The sequence below is a fragment of the Armigeres subalbatus genome, chromosome 2, assembly GCF_024139115.2.
Source record: "Armigeres subalbatus isolate Guangzhou_Male chromosome 2, GZ_Asu_2, whole genome shotgun sequence".
Taxonomy (NCBI): Eukaryota; Metazoa; Arthropoda; class Insecta; order Diptera; family Culicidae; genus Armigeres; species Armigeres subalbatus.
Window position 1 is genome coordinate 299041528 of NC_085140.1, and position 18783 is coordinate 299060310.

At 40.9% G+C, this 18783-nt stretch overlaps 1 protein-coding gene and 1 long non-coding RNA gene across 2 annotated transcripts in view; one reads left to right on the top strand and one right to left on the bottom strand.

Moving 5' to 3' along the window:
* Positions 1–12076, bottom strand: part of LOC134216603 (uncharacterized) — a 79499-nt gene extending 67423 nt beyond the window's left edge. Inside the window, exon 1 of the mRNA XM_062695469.1 lies at positions 11771–12076. The gene's annotated coding sequence lies outside the window, so the exon portion shown is untranslated. The remainder of the gene's footprint in view (positions 1–11770) is intronic.
* On the top strand, positions 2287–3145 carry LOC134216602 (uncharacterized). Its single transcript, XR_009980738.1, has 3 exons — positions 2287–2411; positions 2561–2672; positions 2745–3145. It is a non-coding gene; the product is annotated as an uncharacterized LOC134216602 (long non-coding RNA).
* Positions 12077–18783: the final 6707 nt, after the last annotated feature.

Consider the following 18783-nt stretch of genomic DNA (forward strand, 5'->3'; position numbering starts at 1 on the left):
ATTACAGCACAATGGAAACATTTTGCTATGAAATTCCATCGGGAGAACCTACCTTACAGTCCTATGATTTGAATACATCCATTGAAAATGCTCTGGAAAGTAAAATTAGTTGATTTTTTACAATTCTATAAAAAAATAAACACGAGAGTGTCCATTATAGGCAGGGATGCCAGATTTGAAGACATGTCTTCAATTTGAAGACATTTGAATCTCTGTGAAGACATTTATTTCATGAAGACATTTTGAAGACTTTTAAAATATTTGAAGACTTACCTTCTTATTTAAAGATACTTGAAGACAATCAATAAGCCAGCGAATAGAAAAAATAATTTGATGACTAACTTATCCAGCTTTTTACGCAGGTCATGCTATAAACTTTGTATCACCCCCTTTGATATTTTCGGTGTCCACTATAATTTTTGTTGTAATTGGATCAAAGTAAGCAATTTAACCCATGTTGATTACATGGAAACGTCACAAGGAAAAATGTTTTCTTCATCCAGAACCTTTTCATAATCAATTTGGATTTTTTTAAATTCTTCAACTAACTTTCTATCTTATTCTAGGTGGTACAGAGCTGCTGATTGCTGAACATAATACGTTTCAACTCTGGGCAACCGAATGAACTGCATGCATATATTCGAATATTGTTTGTGGTTCAAATATTTTTATTTTGATAATTATGTGTGTGGCAGGCGCATACTTTCCGTAAGATCAACGTTGTTGTTTTTCATCATACGTTCCAGGCATAATGTTACATACAATCGTTTCGGATGTTTAGCGTCGCGGTTCGATTATACAGTCAAATTTCACTCGTTGGGCTATCTTTAGATGGGCTACGATTTAGTTAGGCGCCGTTAGTTGGGCTGTAGCCCACTTAAAACGAAGGTGGACGTCAAATTATGACATCAACGGCAGTTTTTTCTTTTCGCAGTTGGCAGCTCTGAATTTCTATTGTATTAGCTGATTTGACAGCTGAAATCTCAGCCCAACTAACGAAAGTCTTTCACTAGATGGGCTACGAGTTTAGCCCAACGAGCGAAAGTTGACTGTATAATCTTTTTTGGCCCTAGTTATGTTATTACCCAATATGGAATCCTGAAGGTTAACAGTTGGTTGTTACTGATTTATTCGATCCAGCTATCCAACAACCCACAGCAATTTCCAGAGTTGTATCCTACAGCTACCAGCATCTCTCTTCATTGCCATTGAGTTCTCAGGGTCTGTCTCAATTGGATAATTAAACTCAAATTAAACTTAAAAGTGACAGTTAAATAATTATCGAATAACCATGCTGGATGAGCAGGATTAGTTTTGACAGATATCGAATCATTCTTGATCGATGTCTTATTGGAATTGCTGGGTAGCAAGCAGCCATTCTTATGGCCGGGTGATTTTTAAATTTTCGAACAGTCAGTTTTAAGTAAAATTAAATTTAATTCGGGAAATGAGACAGATCCTCAGAATTCAGGGTCTGTCTCAATTGGATAATTAAACTGAAATTAAACTTAAAAGTGACATTTCAATAATTACCAAATAACCCTGCTCGCAGAGCAAGATTACTTTTGACAGATATCGAATAATTTTCCATCGATGTCCTATTGGAATTGCTGGGTAGCACCGGCCATTCTTATAATGGAACGTACACACGGTCAAGCAGTTTGACCAACATTGACTCCACCTCTCGTTTATTCCAACATCCACCAAATTTTACCAACAGCGGCACGAACACTCAATTTATTCGACCAACAATATCACACACGAACGACCGAACCCGGATAAAAATTTACAGTACCTTGTATGGTTTAATCCATTGGAATATTATAGATTGTATGGTGAACAATACAATCAACTGTTCATTTAATGTAGATAACTTACGGTTGAAAAACATCTATATTGTATTTACATCAAAAGAACAATAAACCCAAATGTCACCAATCATTCCATAATATTGTTATAGTTCGCTTATGTTAATTAAACTTTTGACCAAATTTTTAAATAAGTTTATTTCGTTGATCAAAAATCCATTTTTAAAGACGAAAATCTGAAAAAAATAAGTGAATGTTTGAAGTATTTGTAATAATGATGCAACAACGAAAACTATAAAATAACAATAGTTTCCACTGTTGAGAAAAAAAAATTTTTTTTTGATTTTTTTATATATAAATTATATTTCAGATCTTAAAAAAATTCGCATCTCTGCAACAATTAAAATAATTTAAAAAAAGTTTTTATATTTAACTTTTTTTTACTCCGTGGAAAACTAATTCCATTTGAGCGTGTAATGTTTTGTTTGCGATTGGGGAAAAAAATGAACGGTCAAAGTGCAAGACGCTTCTTTGCTTTCCGCTTTTTTTGATTCTGCTAGTGGTTGAATAGTGAATCATTGTCTACTGTGCCTTGTCATGATGGTAAGTGCCTTAGTGCTTGTAAGTGTTGTGAAGGTTTTGATTAACTGACCATGCGGAAAAATCTGTAAAGGACTTCCCGGGAAGTTCTTGATTGTTATCACCAAAGTAGTTCCTTCGTTTTAGTTAACATGTTGACTTGTTTCTTTCAGAACTATGAAGCTCACTGGAAACCGTAGTTTGCCATCAATCGTCAACGTTTTCCATACAAAACAGCTGCTGCTATTCGTTTGTCATATCCACCGAATATAAGAGCTGATACAGGTAACTTTTCTTCATATTTTCTATGTCCGCTCGAAGACCATTGACATTTTTTATAATGTTCATCATCCACAGGATCAGTCCCAAAGAGGATGCCGGAATATAGCGGCCGCATCAAGCACCGCAATTATTACAATTAGACTACGAACACCAGTACTCTTTACCAGCAGCAACACTTACGGCATGCTCAGCGAGTAGCTTTGAAGAGCGCTCAGTAACAGATTTTATCCTGTTAAAACTAAATTTCAAGTTAAAACTAAATTTCAAAGCAAAGAAATAAAATGAATTGTAAAACTTTTAATTGTATTGTATTTCTATTGTAGTATTGGTGTGAGATGTATTCCAAATCGTATTGTATTTCTACTGTAAAACAATAAAAAAAGTAAGAGAAAACATTTGAAACACACTGTTTTCTATGGTTTTGTCCTTCGAAATCATCCCATTGAAGAACCGTAAAATCAATTGTTTTGCTCTGAATTTTGTATGAAAAATTTTCGATTTTTTTATTGTAAAGATACATAACAACCCCCATTTTTTAATGTAAAAGTCCCATTTACCATTCATTTAATCGTGGAAAACCATTATTTCTTATGTGATTTAATTGTTTGAATACCATTATATTCAATTGTAGTTACTATGTTTTAAATGGTGATGTAACAGTAAAATATATGATATTTTAATGATATTTTTTATCCGGGAAGCGCCAACTTGAGCACCAACTATCAAAAAATATATGGGGGTTTGTGCAACTTCACTACAAATGCTCAAACATGATCGGCGAACCTTGACTCCACCCCCGACAACTCAAACCAAAATCAAACCGTTTTAATTTTTTCCAACCGAGCCGCCAACTGTCAAATGGTTGTTCGAACAACTTCACACACGATCAAACAAAGCAGCAACCGTAACGGGGTGATTTTTTAATTTTCGAACTGTCACTTTTAAGTTTAATTCTCCAAATGAGACAGACCCTCAAAAGTAAAACAGAGTTGCAAGAACGCATCCACATATCAAACGCGTCTCAAATAAACACGTCCGAATTTATAAAGTACATCACGCAAAATGTAACGATATTCAAATCTCTTTTGTCTTTTCTTACACCTTTTTATGCTGGAGCTCCTTTGTATAATTCATTACGCTCTACCAAACCCCGATTTTCGTGAACATTTTAAATTTTTCGTAAGCATCCCTCAAAAGCTCCACCAACATTTTACGTTGCATGCGAGGTTGCATGCAGATGAAAAATTGTTGAACCTTATGTTGGAGAATGTTCATCGAAATAAATAGTCAGATTTGTGTTGTTTTACTTTTACCTGAAATAGATTTAGATTATTTACATAAATCATTCTCAGATAGCGTCTTTAGTTCGTTAAATATTTCATAAAAGGTGCTACCTCATTCGAGATTCAGAAAGCAATATTTATCCCAATTAAGCATTTCCTGATCTGACATTCAAACCAGTTGCCCAAAAAAACGAATACTTTCAATTGTTTGTTGCCGTCAGAAAATTATTCCGTGAGGTTTCGATTGATTCGCTCGTTCTGCTTATTAAGCTTCAGCTGACTCTCAGTTGTTTAATTGACCTACATCTACCATAATCTAGAATAAAAATAATATTTAGAATTAAAAATACTAAATTTACCTTTGAAATGGAAACATTTATCAACAAGAGAGTGAAAATGTATGACAGATTAAATAACAAATTGAAGTTCAAGACTACTTTGATGCAGAAAACAAAAGCTGTACACAGCATCTGTCATGATTGAATAACCCCTCCACAAGATTATAGCTAGCGTAAAAAGCTGGATAGATTTTGTGACTTCTATATGCAGATAATATAATCATTTCAAAAGTTATACATAATAGACTAATGTCTCGGGCTTAAAATTTCAAACGTAAAAACACATTTACACTAGCCGGTTGATAAGGTTGACAACTGCAACACATTTTAGTGTACTACTACACAGTTTAGTGTAGTAGTTTGTTTAAATTTTTCTTGGTAGCGGTGGCGTTATTTCGTATTTCGATCATTGTATCAGAACGCAATGACCGATCTAATTTATTTCAAACGGCAAAAAAAGACAGAATTTTACTATGAGTTGTTGGGCTAGAACCATTTTTTTTAAATTTATTTATAATTCATCTGATCTTTTCGGTATTCCCAGAATACCCGTCGAGAAAGTGAATAAATTTTGAAGAACTCGATGAATTTTCCGTAGATTTTAGAAAAAAAAATCAATAAAAATTCGTTTAAAAAATTATTTCGTGTAAAATAAGGAGAATTGGGTATCAAAGCCCTACCTCGTTTATGTTTGCAAACGATAGTGCATCCACAGACAAACAGACGTAACAGCTTGAACATTTTTCTGAAAAATCTATCGCCCAACTCCTCTACCACCATCTTGCGAGCATGTTACACGAAAGAATGTTTCGTATGACATTATCACCAGAAGGCGCTGGAGTGAAATGTCAAACTCGAAGGATTACGACGCTAGCGCCTCTAGTTGTGAAACGCGCAACCTATCAAACTCAAATTGATCCTTGAAGTCATGGTCGATGGCAATTTATTTAGTGTTACGTCTGTTTGTCTGTGGTGCATCGGTCAGGAATACTTCACTGAGGAAATTTTCCGCATAACCATTATGTTTCAAACCATATAGATTTTTGCAATTTGTGATTCGTAATAAGTAACATGTTTGCGAAACATAATACAGTATCCCCCCGCTTATCCGGACCTCGCCAATCCGACGACTCGTTAGTTCGGATCTCGCTAATTCGGAATTTTCCGGATTAAAAAGTATCAACACCCATTTAAACACATTATGCTGTCAGTTTTCAATTTTGTGCTGTGATTTTGTTTTGGTTCATTTGTATGGATTTGACAGTCGGATTAACGAGAGAAACCCCGATAGTCCGGCCATACATTTGTCGGATCAGCGGGGGTATACTGTATTTATAAGATTTGCCTTAAATAAATTTTATGTGTGGGTTTATAAATTTTATGTCAATACAGAGATATAAATTTTATGTTCGAAGTTTTTAATCTTTATATTCCTGTTTCCACATATTATTGATGTGTGAGTTACATATGGGTTTCTTTCTACTGATAATAATTAATAATAATAATGAAAAAACAATTTCAAACAAAATGATGTATAATTTATTATTTCATTGTGCACATATACGAACATTTTCAATGAGTTTCAATGGATGATCTTTAATGTCACTATTTGACTCGTGTTTCGCATATGGAACAGAAGACCACTCTTTCATTCCTTTTTTATGGGGAACGGGGTTGAATTTGAAGCTGGAGAGGTTTCAGGCCCTTCCGTGTTGATCTTCCGGTGTGGAATTAGGACGTATACTACCTATATATTTGACGATCTGCCTTCCTCTAACATCGTATACCGGAACAATTGATTTACTCGCAGCTGCCGGGACAACAGCAGCTCAGCCGTAATGCACATTTTCATGTCTTCATAATCGTGGAAGCGTCGTCGTTTCGATGCTGATGGAAGTTGTGGAAGGGTTCACGTCGAAGAAGGCAGCCTTGTGTCCAACTCCCACGTCGGTAGTCAACGTCTCATTCCTAAGCAGCATATTTATCATTATCTAATAAAAAACGAAATGAACTGAAGTCGTAAATCAAGTGAGACAAAAATTAAATAACTTACCAGCTTGCGCAAAAAAACCGCGAACACTCGTGGCCTCGGTTTTCTTTTTGTCAACCTAATGTTGTTCATCGACCTTTGAACATAGCAACTATATGTGAAAATTTATAATTTTCAACAGTATCCCCCTTGCTTATCCGGACCTCGCCAATCCGACGACTCGTTAGTTCGGATCTCGCTAATTCGGAATTTTCCGGATTAAAAAGTATCAACACCCATTTAAACACATTATGCTGTCAGTTTTCAATTTTGTGCTGTGATTTTCTTTTGGTTCATTTGTATGGATTTGACAGTCGGATTAACGAGAGAAACCCCGATAGTCCGGCCATACATTTGTCGGATCAGCGGGGGTATACTGTATTTGAAATCAGACATAAATGTTATGTTTGCGCATACATAAATAAAATACGTTACGCTAATATCATTTATATTCTACCCAATTATAGGTAAGAGATGTAACATGAGGTTAATTTTTACCAAACAAAATTGATTATTGGTGTACCTTATAAAAAGTATAAATTTTGACCAAATAGATTGTAAGTTTGAAATTTTATTAGTGTTGAACCGAAGTTATAAAAAATCTGGTAAAAGTTTAAATCAGTAAAAATATTATTTTTATTTGACATATTAAGGCAAATTTTGGGCTGTGCCACATTTCAGGCCCATATTTTAACTGTCAAAGGTTGAGTCAAGTGCCCTACGGTGTTTTGATAGTGCGTTTGAATCATATTATTCCGTACGTCAAACAAGACCGAAAATGTCGAGGAAGCATTTTTCATCAATTTTTAAATTTCAAATTAAACAATATTCCTTTCGATTTTTGAGTCAAATAGAAAACTGACGCGTTCAGGATGATTAACTTCATCGTTCTCTGAAAGAAATTGAATGTTGATTCTTTGTTTTAGGACTGAACTGCCGTAATCTGAAAAAGTGACGTATGCGCCAATGATTTCCATTTTTCTGTTAAAGAGCTCGATGAGTACTATTCGTTAACACCATTTTTGGAAAATTGCGTATCCAGCTTTCCACGCTCGCCATAATGGCGGATGCTATAAAAAGTTTGACAGTAACTGCTTCCCGACACTGAACTGAAATTTTCATCTAAGCATGCATTGACGTTATTCGTCGTCAACGACAACTCGAAATTTGTTATTTTTTCATCAACAACGAAATATGCACAAGTATCGATTGATTAAAATAATAATATCACATTTTAATCATTTAATATTCTATTCCAGATATTGTGAAGCTATTCATTTTTCATCCATGTATCCATCACTGAAGCGAAGGATACAAAAAATGTGTGGAAAAAAGCGATATCTCCGGATTGCTTGTCGTTGAAGTCCTTTCGGATGGGGTGCTGATCCCATCTGCTTGTCACTTTAAAGTGTAACTACCGGTTGCTCAGTGGTGAGCCTTCCTTATGCTCCCTGACTACAATACACCTCAGAGTCAGAGTTAGTTCGGGACACAATAAATGACCGCACTGAAGCACAGGAAACTCAGAATTTCTGGTTTCGTTCGCTACAATCATTCGACCTTTTACGACACTCGTTTTACTTTCTTAGTCTACGCAGGCCTACGCTAAACCTACTCTGCATGGTAATCGCTTCTTATCCGCCGATCAGAGACCGGGTCTGCTTTCCGCTACGGAATCGTGAAGGATTGAGAATCCAAGGTTCTAATTTTTCAAACTGCCGCGTGGATTATGGAAAGCCCCTTGTGCTATTTGACCTGATTAATCAATAAACAATTAAAATAAACAGATTGTAGATTTTTTTTTAAATTGTTTCTCGAATTTGTATATATCGACTTTTGAGGTATATTTAAAGTCATTCAAAGTGTGACGGCATTTTTTTTATATTTGAGCAATTTTCGTATTGATATATTGAAATTGATTTCCAATATTCAAACACAGTTCGTTATCTTTTACAGTATTCTTAATTTGGTGTACTTCATGCTGTACGAAATCCATTATTGTGCACAAGTTATCGCTTGCATGTGGTCGATGAGACCTATAAAAATCTGGGTGGTGCGGATAGAATCGATTTGGTTGTCAAACTGAAGCCAAAATTTTCTATTGTGCCGGAGCCAAACATTGAAGATTGTGGTTATGTTCGTTTCTGATCTAATATTGAGAAGTATTGTTATTTTTTGGGGAAAAAATAAAAATAAACTTTGTTTGAATTTTGTATTCTTTGTAACAAATATTCTCACATTATATTTCGAGTGGAAAATTAGTAGGAATGCAACTAAAAAGCACTTGTTACGAAATTTCTTGAGATTCAGCAGCCGATTGGAGCATGAATGTATGTAAACAATCGTAAAGTCATGTAGAATCTAGCGCATTTGTGCGCCCTCATGCAGCGTGGAAAGAGAAATTCGAAGAGCGGGAAATGTTTGACAGCCAAGTAACTGCAAAATAATTTTGTTTATGGGAGTGATTTCAAAATATCCCTCTACTTGCTTGAGCGCAGAAAAGCGGCTCTATCCGCAGCACCCAGATAAAAATCAATCATTTGCAACGAACACTTCCTTAACACCAGGAATAAAATGATAGCCAGTAGACTTCGAGTAAAATGTACAACTTTCGCTTCGAATTTCAGAGACATCGCCAATCAAAATCAAGAGTCAACCATGATGAAAATCTGATGCTCGTCTATAAGACTTGTGAAATATACGGCGAATAACAATAAGAGTATCTGAAATAGAGTAAAAATAAAATTAAACTTGAAAAAATAATGATCACAAAAAGCTTCAAATTCCCCTGAAGCATTTTTGTTGATGGAAAACAAACAACACATTGACTGTTACTGGCAACGGAGAACATCAATGTTTGCTAGGATAAAAATTTCAGTTCAGTGTCGGGAAGCAGTTAATGTCAATTTTTTTATGGCATCCGCCATTATGGTGAGCGTGGAAAGCTGGATACGTCACTTTTTCAGATTACAGCAGTGAAAAACTCGTGTAAAATGAAGAGAATTTTCCATTAATAGTCCGAGGAATTTCTTTTCTTGAAATTGGAAATTCTTTTCAAATTATCTTGGAAATTTAGTATTTAGTATTGGCAGTAACGAAATTCCCCCATTCTTTGCCGATCGCTTGAAGCAGCCGGTTGTGAAGGACCGTGACTCAGCTTTATTTTCTCAGTGAGTTTTATCTCAAATAGTTTGAGTTTTTATATCCCGCGGTATCCCACTGTGGATAAAGTGATTGCCGTAGGCGATTCGCGATCGTAAAGAAGGTGTACGTACGGCAAGGGTCGCGCGTGCATTTTATAAAGCGATTGAATTATCACACGCATTATCGGTCCCATCCAGTGGAAGACCGATCATTGGGAACAAATAGCCCAAAAGGAACGGATAAGTATAACACATTGTATCCACCGTTTCTATTGTATAAGTTTGCCACCACACAGCAGTGGTCGGGCTGTTGTCCGTTTTTACTTTTGCCGGCCGTCTGTTACCATCGTCTGGTACAGCGTGCGACAAAAAAAATATTTTCGCAAAAGTTGAAATTTCATAACGGAAATATTTGTTTGTTTTTTTTTTTCTTTTTTTTAGTTTAACTAGTTTTAAGTCCATTTTCTATATTACTTAAACTGTTTTTTTTTTTTTACTTTGGTTTATTTTGCGTTCGATGGATGAAGAAAACGGAGGCGAAACGCCTCCCAAAGACAATGTCGTTCGCACGCGATTCTACCAGGCTTCTTCGCCTGGGCCTTGGGTTGTTTACTTTCGGCAGAAAGTGAAAAGTATTGATTTTTAGAATCAAACGTGACTTGACGCGTCGTTTTCCGAAAACTGATTTTCATCAGATCAATCGGAACAAACTACGTGTAACCGCACCTACATACCAGGATGCAAATGCTATCGCAAAAGACCAGAACTATAATGTGGAATATTTGGTTTATGTGCCCTCGAGGGAGGTCGAGATTGAAGGCGTGATTAACGCAGCGAGCCTGACTTGCAAGGATGTACTTGCAGGAAAAGGCCGTTTAAAGAATGCCCTGCAATCTACCGTGGATATTCTGGACTGCAAGGAATTGCATTCAGCAGCCATGGTAGATGGTAAAAAAGTATATTCGAAGTCAGGTTCGCTACGAGTAACGTTTGCCGGTTCGATACTCCCAAAATATGTAGATATCGAAAATATGTTGTTTCCGGTGCGTTTTTTGTACCCAGAGTTTTCAATTGTACCAACTGCAAACAGTTGGGGCACACTGCCGATTTTTGCGACAACAAGCCCCGTTGTGGCAAATGTTTTGAAAAGCATAGGGAGGAGTCCTGCCAATAACAAGTTACAAAGTGCGCTTATTGTGGCATGGACCCTCCCCATGGTTTGCAAGAATGTCCGGTGTACAAAAAGCGCACCCAAAAAGTTAAGCGTTCGTTAGTGCAGCGCTCTAAGCAGTCGTATGCAGAAATGGTGAAGTCGCAAGACACATCCGCAACTGCCAACGCAACGGCTGCTATTTCAGCTGCTGTTCAAGTAAGTGATTTTATGATGTCATTTCCATAGACGAATCGGACTCTGACGTAGCCGATATGGATGATTCTGCGGAGGTACACGTACCCGAAAAGAGGAAGAAACTGTCTTCCCGGGATTGCGCCGTAAGAAAACAAAATCATCCCTAGAAGCTTGCCTAAATCTGATGGTAATGGGGGATTATTTAAAATTCCGAAGCAGCCTGTCTATACTGCTCCTTTTGACCCATGTTGCAGTAAGACATTCCCGCCATTGCCTAAAACTGATGTTACAAAGAAACATCAGTCAAGGAATATCTCTGAGCAGAAAACTGCTACTCGCACTTCCAAGAAAAGAATCTCGTCCAAGCGAGGATTGATATCCTTTAAGGACCTTGTGGATCGTATTTTGAACTTATTCAATATTCCGAATTCATTGAGGCCAATCATTGACCTCTTTATTCCAACAGTTGAAAGTTATCTGAAGCAATTGACTGTTTCATGGCCCCTTCTTGCTGGACTTGTATCTTTCGATGGATAATACGTCCATACAAGATACAATCACTGTGCTGCAGTGGAACTGTCATAGTCTGAAACATAAATTGGACGTGTTTAAGTTTTTAATTCGCAACTCCGATTGCGATATATTTGCACTCTGTGAAACATGGCTTTCTTCTTGTTAGAGATACTTTTTGCTGGGGACTTTTGTCTGCCCTTCAGTGACCTCAGGGTCGTTTTTCTTAAAGCTATTGAGAGAAATTGGAGGGGTGATGGCGGAAATGCTTCCCTAAACAAGCCGAAGTGAATGAAACGATAGCAAGTAGAAAGTAATAGTCTATATAAAATAAATTTAATCACTAGGATAGTTAGTTTTTCAAAGAGTCATTTTAATTCGGATTAGCTTCCGTTGTAGGTTTTTATATAATTTTAGTGTTGGATAAGGAGATTTAAATTTGCACTTTACCGTAACATTGCTGACAGGTGGTATCCGTGCGACGGGGCAGCGGCCAACGATAGGTAACGTCGGAGACCAGCTGATCGATGGTCAGATCCTCTAGACGGAACAGCAGGTGGTCGTTTCCCATAACTTTTCGCTTTCTCCGACGAGCGGGCCGGCGTTCATGCTGGAACTCGGGGTCTCCATCGCTGTGTACCGCATGGTTGACGGGCCAACCGCCGAATGCCGTTTTCCTTCTGACATGTTGGTTTCGGAAAAGGCGTACCGCCGGGGTCTAACTAATTTCGGCTGACTACACGAAAGTCCTCGGCAAGCTGGTGCTTGGTATTCACCGGATCAAAAGCCACACGATTTTTTTCGAAGGCTCCACTTCCGCGGCAAAATGGCGTACGAGCCGGGAGGCAGCTGGATCCCGATGGCTTGTCACACGTCCTCGTGGAAACTAATGATCGGTATGAACCGATAGCGTTACACAATTCATTACCAAGTTACGGGGTTTTACAGACGGAGAACTCGCAGAACTTGCCACCGGCACAATGGCCACCCGAGAAAATCCGCGCACTGGGGAAGAAAAATACTTTTAGCGGTTAGCTAAAAAAACACGTCAGGTGCTGTTCGCTGTCACCTTGCAAGAGAGCGATCTTCCTCCTATCCGTTGGTTTTTTTTTTCGTCTTCTTTCGACACTTCGCAGCTACAGAGCGAGCGTGCTGACAGCTGTCAGCTGTCAGGTGCGGTTGATGGTGGTAGTGCGTTACAGTGCGTTACGAAAGGAGTGGGTAAAACGGGACTAGGGTTGTTTATTGTTTGGACAGGATAAGTTTTCGATATGTTTATTTTTCAGTTCTTTTCTGTTCCATCAAATTCATTAGTGTTCTAAATTCAGATTCATTGAACTATCCTTAAAAAATAGAAGAAATATGAATCAAATATGTACAAACTATTTACAACGAAATGAAACCTTTTTAGCAGGTTACATTCATCCCCCACTTCGGATAAAAAAAAACTTGTTTTTTTTTTTGGAAGCAAGAGGTGGTTCTGTTCCGATGGCTCTCTTTTGATTGAGTGGTGAAATGATTTTGCGGAATGATTTGTCCGTTCTAATGAGAGGAGCTCTTTTCCGCGAAATCACCTACCACTTATTCATAGAGTCTGGCCACCCAACCAGAAAGGACGTACTTGGACATGGTAGCTCTCTTTTTACTGAATGGTAAATAGATTTGGCGGAATGATTTGTCCGTTCTTATGAGAGGAACTCTTTTCCGCGAAATCACAAACCATTCAGCAATAGGGTTTCACCACCAGAATGGATTACGTAGTCGGGAGGCGGTAACTCTCTTTTTACCGAAGGGGGATCAGATTTCGCGGAATGATTTGTCCGTTCTTATGAGAGGAACTCTTTTCCGCGAAATTCCACACCATTCCGTAATAGAGTCTAGTTACCTGGCTGGAAGGGATATTGGTTCTACAAAAAAAATAGCTCTCTTTTAATTTAGCGGTGGACTGATTTGGTGCAATGATTTGTCCGTTCTGATGAGAGGAGCTCTTTTACACCAAATCACAAACCGTTTAATTATAGAGTCTGGCTACGAAAGGAATAGGTCTTGGTCAGGAGTTCTCGCTATTGCAGCTCTCTTTTGGTTACGAGTCGACTAGATCTGGTGGAATGATTTGTCCGTTCTAATGAGAGGAACTCTTTTCCACCAGATCACTTAACTCTCAACCATAGAGTCTGGCTACTCAGCTAGTGAACGAAATGAATCAAAATAATATGCATCACCGGGGATCATGGCCTTCCGGTATAAGGGTTCGTCAGAAAAAAACAGGTCCAACCTCTCGAAATCAAATCTTTAGAAATATTAAGCTTTTATTTAGTTAATTGATACTGTCATTGTAAATTTTCTTAAGCTAAGAAGAGAGAAATAAGTATTCTAGAAACCTCTTCATTTTATTCATTCATCACCGAAATGAAATTCGGGATTAAAAAAAAACTCATTCACTCTTTCGTTCATTCCCCCCACCTTTCATACAATTTTCATTCACTCCTTCCATTCACACGGTTGTCTGGTCAAAAAACATCTTACCAAGAACAATACATTCACACGTACACACACCAGTTATCGACTATTAATAATTCGAGGGCCCTTATTATACATTTGAGAAGGTCTAGCGTTCTCGCTAGATCCACTCGATCGTAGGTATCATTCGATCAACGAAATTTACCACCTGGGAGGCGTTACTATTTTAGTAAACAATCGCCTTAAATGTGACACTGGCAACGCCAGCGATTGTCACTAAAGAAGAAAACGAGATGAATGAGAGGAAGAGACAACATATGATGTGTATCAGGAGGAAACAACCATTGAAACTCTGACGACGACGAGAACCGAGAAGCATGAATGATGCAAGTTTTTTTTTTTTTTTTTTTTTTAATTTGTTCTATTTGTTTTTCTCCGGTGAGAGGCAATTTACCGAATTTTCAATAGTTCTTCTAGGGGAATTGAGTTGGGAAGAGAAAGCGAAACAGATGTTCCCACCGGCAGATTCTACACTACCCTGGTTTCAGGTGAACGGCTGGCCAGATTCCTAAGTTTTTCCCGCTTAGGTCCTCCAGCTCATAGGAGGATGAGCCGATTTTAGCTTTCACCCGGCAGGGTAGATATTGCCGGCCAAGTTTGGCATTGTAATTTTCGACGGCCGAAGACTGCTTCATGTTCTTCCGGTAGACTAACTGTCCTACCGCAAAGGACTTGGCGAACGTACGGTTACGCAGATTGTAACGGCTTCGGAAACGTCGTGAGATTTTTCGAGGTTTTTCCGAACGATCTCGTGAATGTTCGTGAACATCTGTTTGCGTCTTTCCACTTTCTCTTCCGCGGATAATTCGTCTCCGTGACGAGATAGACGGTGGTCGGACCCCTGCTCCGATAGCTCTTGTCCGTGGGTAATGAAATACGGAGTGAACCCGGTCGAGGCGTGGATACTGGTGTTGAGCATAAGCTCAATTTCGGGCACTTTCGTATCCCATACACGCTGGTCTTCCTGGACATAAGTGCGTATGGCCGCGTTTATTGTCCGGTTGACGCGCTCGACCGGATTCGATTGTGAATGGTAGCGGGAGTTCAGCCAGTGTGTGATTTTGAAGTGGTCTAATAATTCTTTGAAGTCCTTTGAAGTGAAAGTACTGCCATTGTCGGTGATAATGGTTTCAGGGACAGAATTCCGGTAGAACCACTGATTCTTCAAAATCACACACATGGCTGAACTATCCAGCTTTTCATCAGGTGAATCATTACCCACTTCGAGAAATAGTCACAAATCACTAAAATGTGCTGATTTCCCTTCCGGCTCCGTGGCAACGGACCAACAAAATCCATCGAAATGATTTGCCACGGCCGGGACGCACAGCGCATTTTCCCCATTTCCGGGGTTGTTTGGACGTAAGACGGCTTGACCTCCTTGCAGGTGGAACAAGCGTGAATATATGCCCTGACGTCCTTGGCCATCTTGGGCCAATAATAGCGCTGTTGGACACGAGCTATTGTTTTGTCAAACCCAGGATGGAAGTGCTCATCGTGAGCTTGCCTCAAAACCTCGGCGACATCATCGGCTGGAACTACTTGCTTCCATTCGAATCGCGAGTCGAAAGGTACATTCCGGGCAGTGACGAACTTGTACAGCCTGCCGTCTTCGACCTTGAAGTCGACGAAGTCGTCAGGGCGGCTGCTGACCTTATCCATCAAGGAGGCGTACCACGGGGAAGTCGGTGAATCTTGGACTAACGCTATGCTTCTCGACAATGCATCCGGGACGACATTTTCCTTGCCTTTCCGGTGCACTACGGTCATGTCGAACTGCTGAAAGTCCAAGCTCCACCGACTACACCGGGACCCAACCTTCCACTTCGTCTTTAGGATGTGGGTCAACGCCGACGAATCCGTCACTAAGGTGAAGTGGTAACCTTCAATGTACCCCCGAAACGCTTCGATGGAGAGCAAGGCGGCTAGAGCTTCCTTCTCGGCAGCGTGATAGTTCTTTTGAGGAGTGGTGAGCTTCCTAGAAAAATAGGAAATTACCCGCTCACCCTCCTCCTGCTGCTGAGTGAGCACTCCCGCAACAGCGACATCGCTGGCATCCGTCTGGATGACGAACTCCCGAGAGAAATCTGGACTTCCCAGAATCGGAGCGGCGATCAGCTGCTCTTTTATCTGGCAGAAAGCTCTCTCCGCGGCTGGATTCCAGCCGATGACCTTAGATTTGGACTTGAGGAGGTCCGACAGGGGCCCGCAAGTCTCACTGAAGTTCGGGATGAACCGGCGGTAGTAATTTGCCATTCCTAGGAATCTCCTGAGCTTGGTGATCGTGGTCGGTCTCTCGTACTCGACGATTGGACGGATCTTGTCCGGATTTCCACGCAGACCTTCCGAGCTCAAGAGATATCCTAGGAAGGAAATCTCCGGCACCCCGAACTGAGACTTCTCAAGTTAATCATAAGGTTGGCTCTGTTCAGTCGACGCGCAATTTCACGAAGCAACTGAACGTGATGCTCAAATGTCTCCGTTACCACGACGATATCGTCGAGGTAGACGAAGACATAGGGTTCCAGTACACCGTGGCCCAAAACTCGGTCCATCAGTCTTGCCAGCGTAGCAGGACTGTTGACAAGACCAAAGGGCATCCGGGTGTACTGGAACAACCTTACCTTGCACACTGAAGGCCGTATACTTCCTCGAGGACTTCTCCAGCGGAACTTGCAGGAAGGCCTCCGACAAGTCTATGGTGGATAGGTATTTCGCCCTCGGAAGTTGGCCTAGGATTCGACAGGGGTGCGGCAGGGTAAGCATCACGAACAGTACGTTCGTTAATCTTACGCGCGTCCAAACAGAGCCGAACCTTATGAGGCTTGACGACTGGTACGCAGTTCAGCGACCAATCAGAGTTGCTGGGTTCAATTATGCCAGCGTCCAACAATCTCTGTAGTTCTACAGCCACCAGACCTTGTGTCTTGGGGGACATGACGTATGGGAACTGTCGAACGGGCGGTTTTCTCCGCCACTCTTCACTGAGTTCGATTTTGTGTTCCGCCAACGGAGTGGTTGACAATCGTCCGGGGCGGGCTGCTATAAACAGCGTTTTGGTCTGCTCTATGGTCTGCTGCTCGATAGCAGTCAGAACAGTCGGAGACGGTGGTGACTCGCGGCTCCTTTCTTCCTCTGAGTTCTCCAGCATGGCGCAATCAGTGATTGTGGGCTGGATACGGAAGGTCTTCCAGAAATCCATGCCACAGATGCAGCTGATGGCCAGGTTAGGAACTACCAGAGTCGGAACAACCTTGACCGTACCGTTCCATGAAAAAGGGAAATAAATTCGTCCGCGGACATTGAGCGCTTCTCCTCTTGCTGTGCGTAGGCGGACGGGATCCTGAAGTGGAAATAACCGCTTCGGTTTGAGTGAATTGAAGACGCTATCATTGATCAGGGTAAGATTACTACCGCTGTCAAGAAGAGCGCGAAAGTTTACACCGTAAACTTGTACAGAAGTGTATGGACGATTATCGTTGGGGAATGGATATGAAATGGTGAACGAAGCCGGAGATACCTGGTACAGATCATCCGAAGCCGGCTCGAAACAAGCGGGAGGTTTTACGCCTAGAAGTTTTGGTTCAGCGGCCGGCGGTTTTGGCTCGCTGCGATGGCGTTTTTTACGCAGTACGGACAATTGTTGGACGGATAGCCTCGGAATCCACAGTTCTCGCACAGTACTCCTTTCGGAAGTCGGCATTGGTCCATCCGATGCCCAAACTTGCCGCAATTGAAGCAGTGGCGACTGGAGAGAGGCTGATGGGACTCGATCATGTCTTCGAGTGTCGCGTGCGACCGAGTTGGCCCACGGGGACCAGCGGTTCCACCTTGGGAACCCTTTTGTTGCTGGTTCGATTGCGAAAAGGAGTGGCCGGATTGGGACGCCGGCTGAGACGAGCGTTGCTTGCTCGCTTGCTTCTCCTTTTTCGGTTTAGGGCTCTCAGAATATTCTACCGCATTCACCGACTTCTCCGGTCCAAAGACCTTATTGTACACGGAGAAGTTAACAGCGTCTATCTTCTGACCGGCAGACACCAATGTCTGGAGGTCGGCGATAGGAAGGAAATTCAGCTGTTTTTTATAATCGATCCGGACATTCTGCATCAGAATTTGGACCTTTTCATGTTCCGGAATGGGAACACTCATAGTTCCGAACAGTTCCTCCATACTGTGGTAGTACTGGAGAAACGTCTCGTTCCGCAACTGGTGACGCTGATAAACCTTCATTTTTATCATGGTATCTAGATCGGGGTGCATGAATGTCCTCCTGAGCTCTAGAACCAGGTGCTGCCAATTCAACAGGCGACCGGCAGCCCGCATGGTCATATACCACTGCAAGGCGGGTCCCTTGAAAAGGTGAATCGCTGAATCGAATAGCTCGACTTCTGAGACATGCTCAGATACGGCCATGGCATGGACCATTCCAAGGAACTGGTTCAACTTCAACCCTTGATCCTCACCATCGTATTTGGAGATTGTCCACTTGGACACAGGTAAGCTGTGACGCCCCTGATTACCCGACAGCGTTGCGCTGTAGGGAGTGAGAGATGGGTTGGCGTAAGGAAATGAAGTTGAGGAAGCAGTTCCCGTCCATGGATTGGTCGATTGAGTATTTCTCAAAGTCGGATTCTGAGACCACGAAGGGTTCGTACAGGCACTGCTCAGTGCCGGATTTCCGAGCCAGGGATTGAAACTCGGCGTGCTATTCACAGCCGAATGGACTGACCACGGCATTGAAACCGACGCCGCACCTAGGGCTGGATTTCCGAGCCACGAACTAGTAGCGGAGGAGCTACTGAAAGGCTGAATACTCGAAGCCTTCTGAAGGTGGTCCTGCCACGAGGTAGAACACTGAGGCAGTGCTGACGAATAGCTCTGAGGAAGCGAGAATGTGACACTAGTACCCGGTCTTGAGTGAGAAGCCACCGTATGGGCTTGTG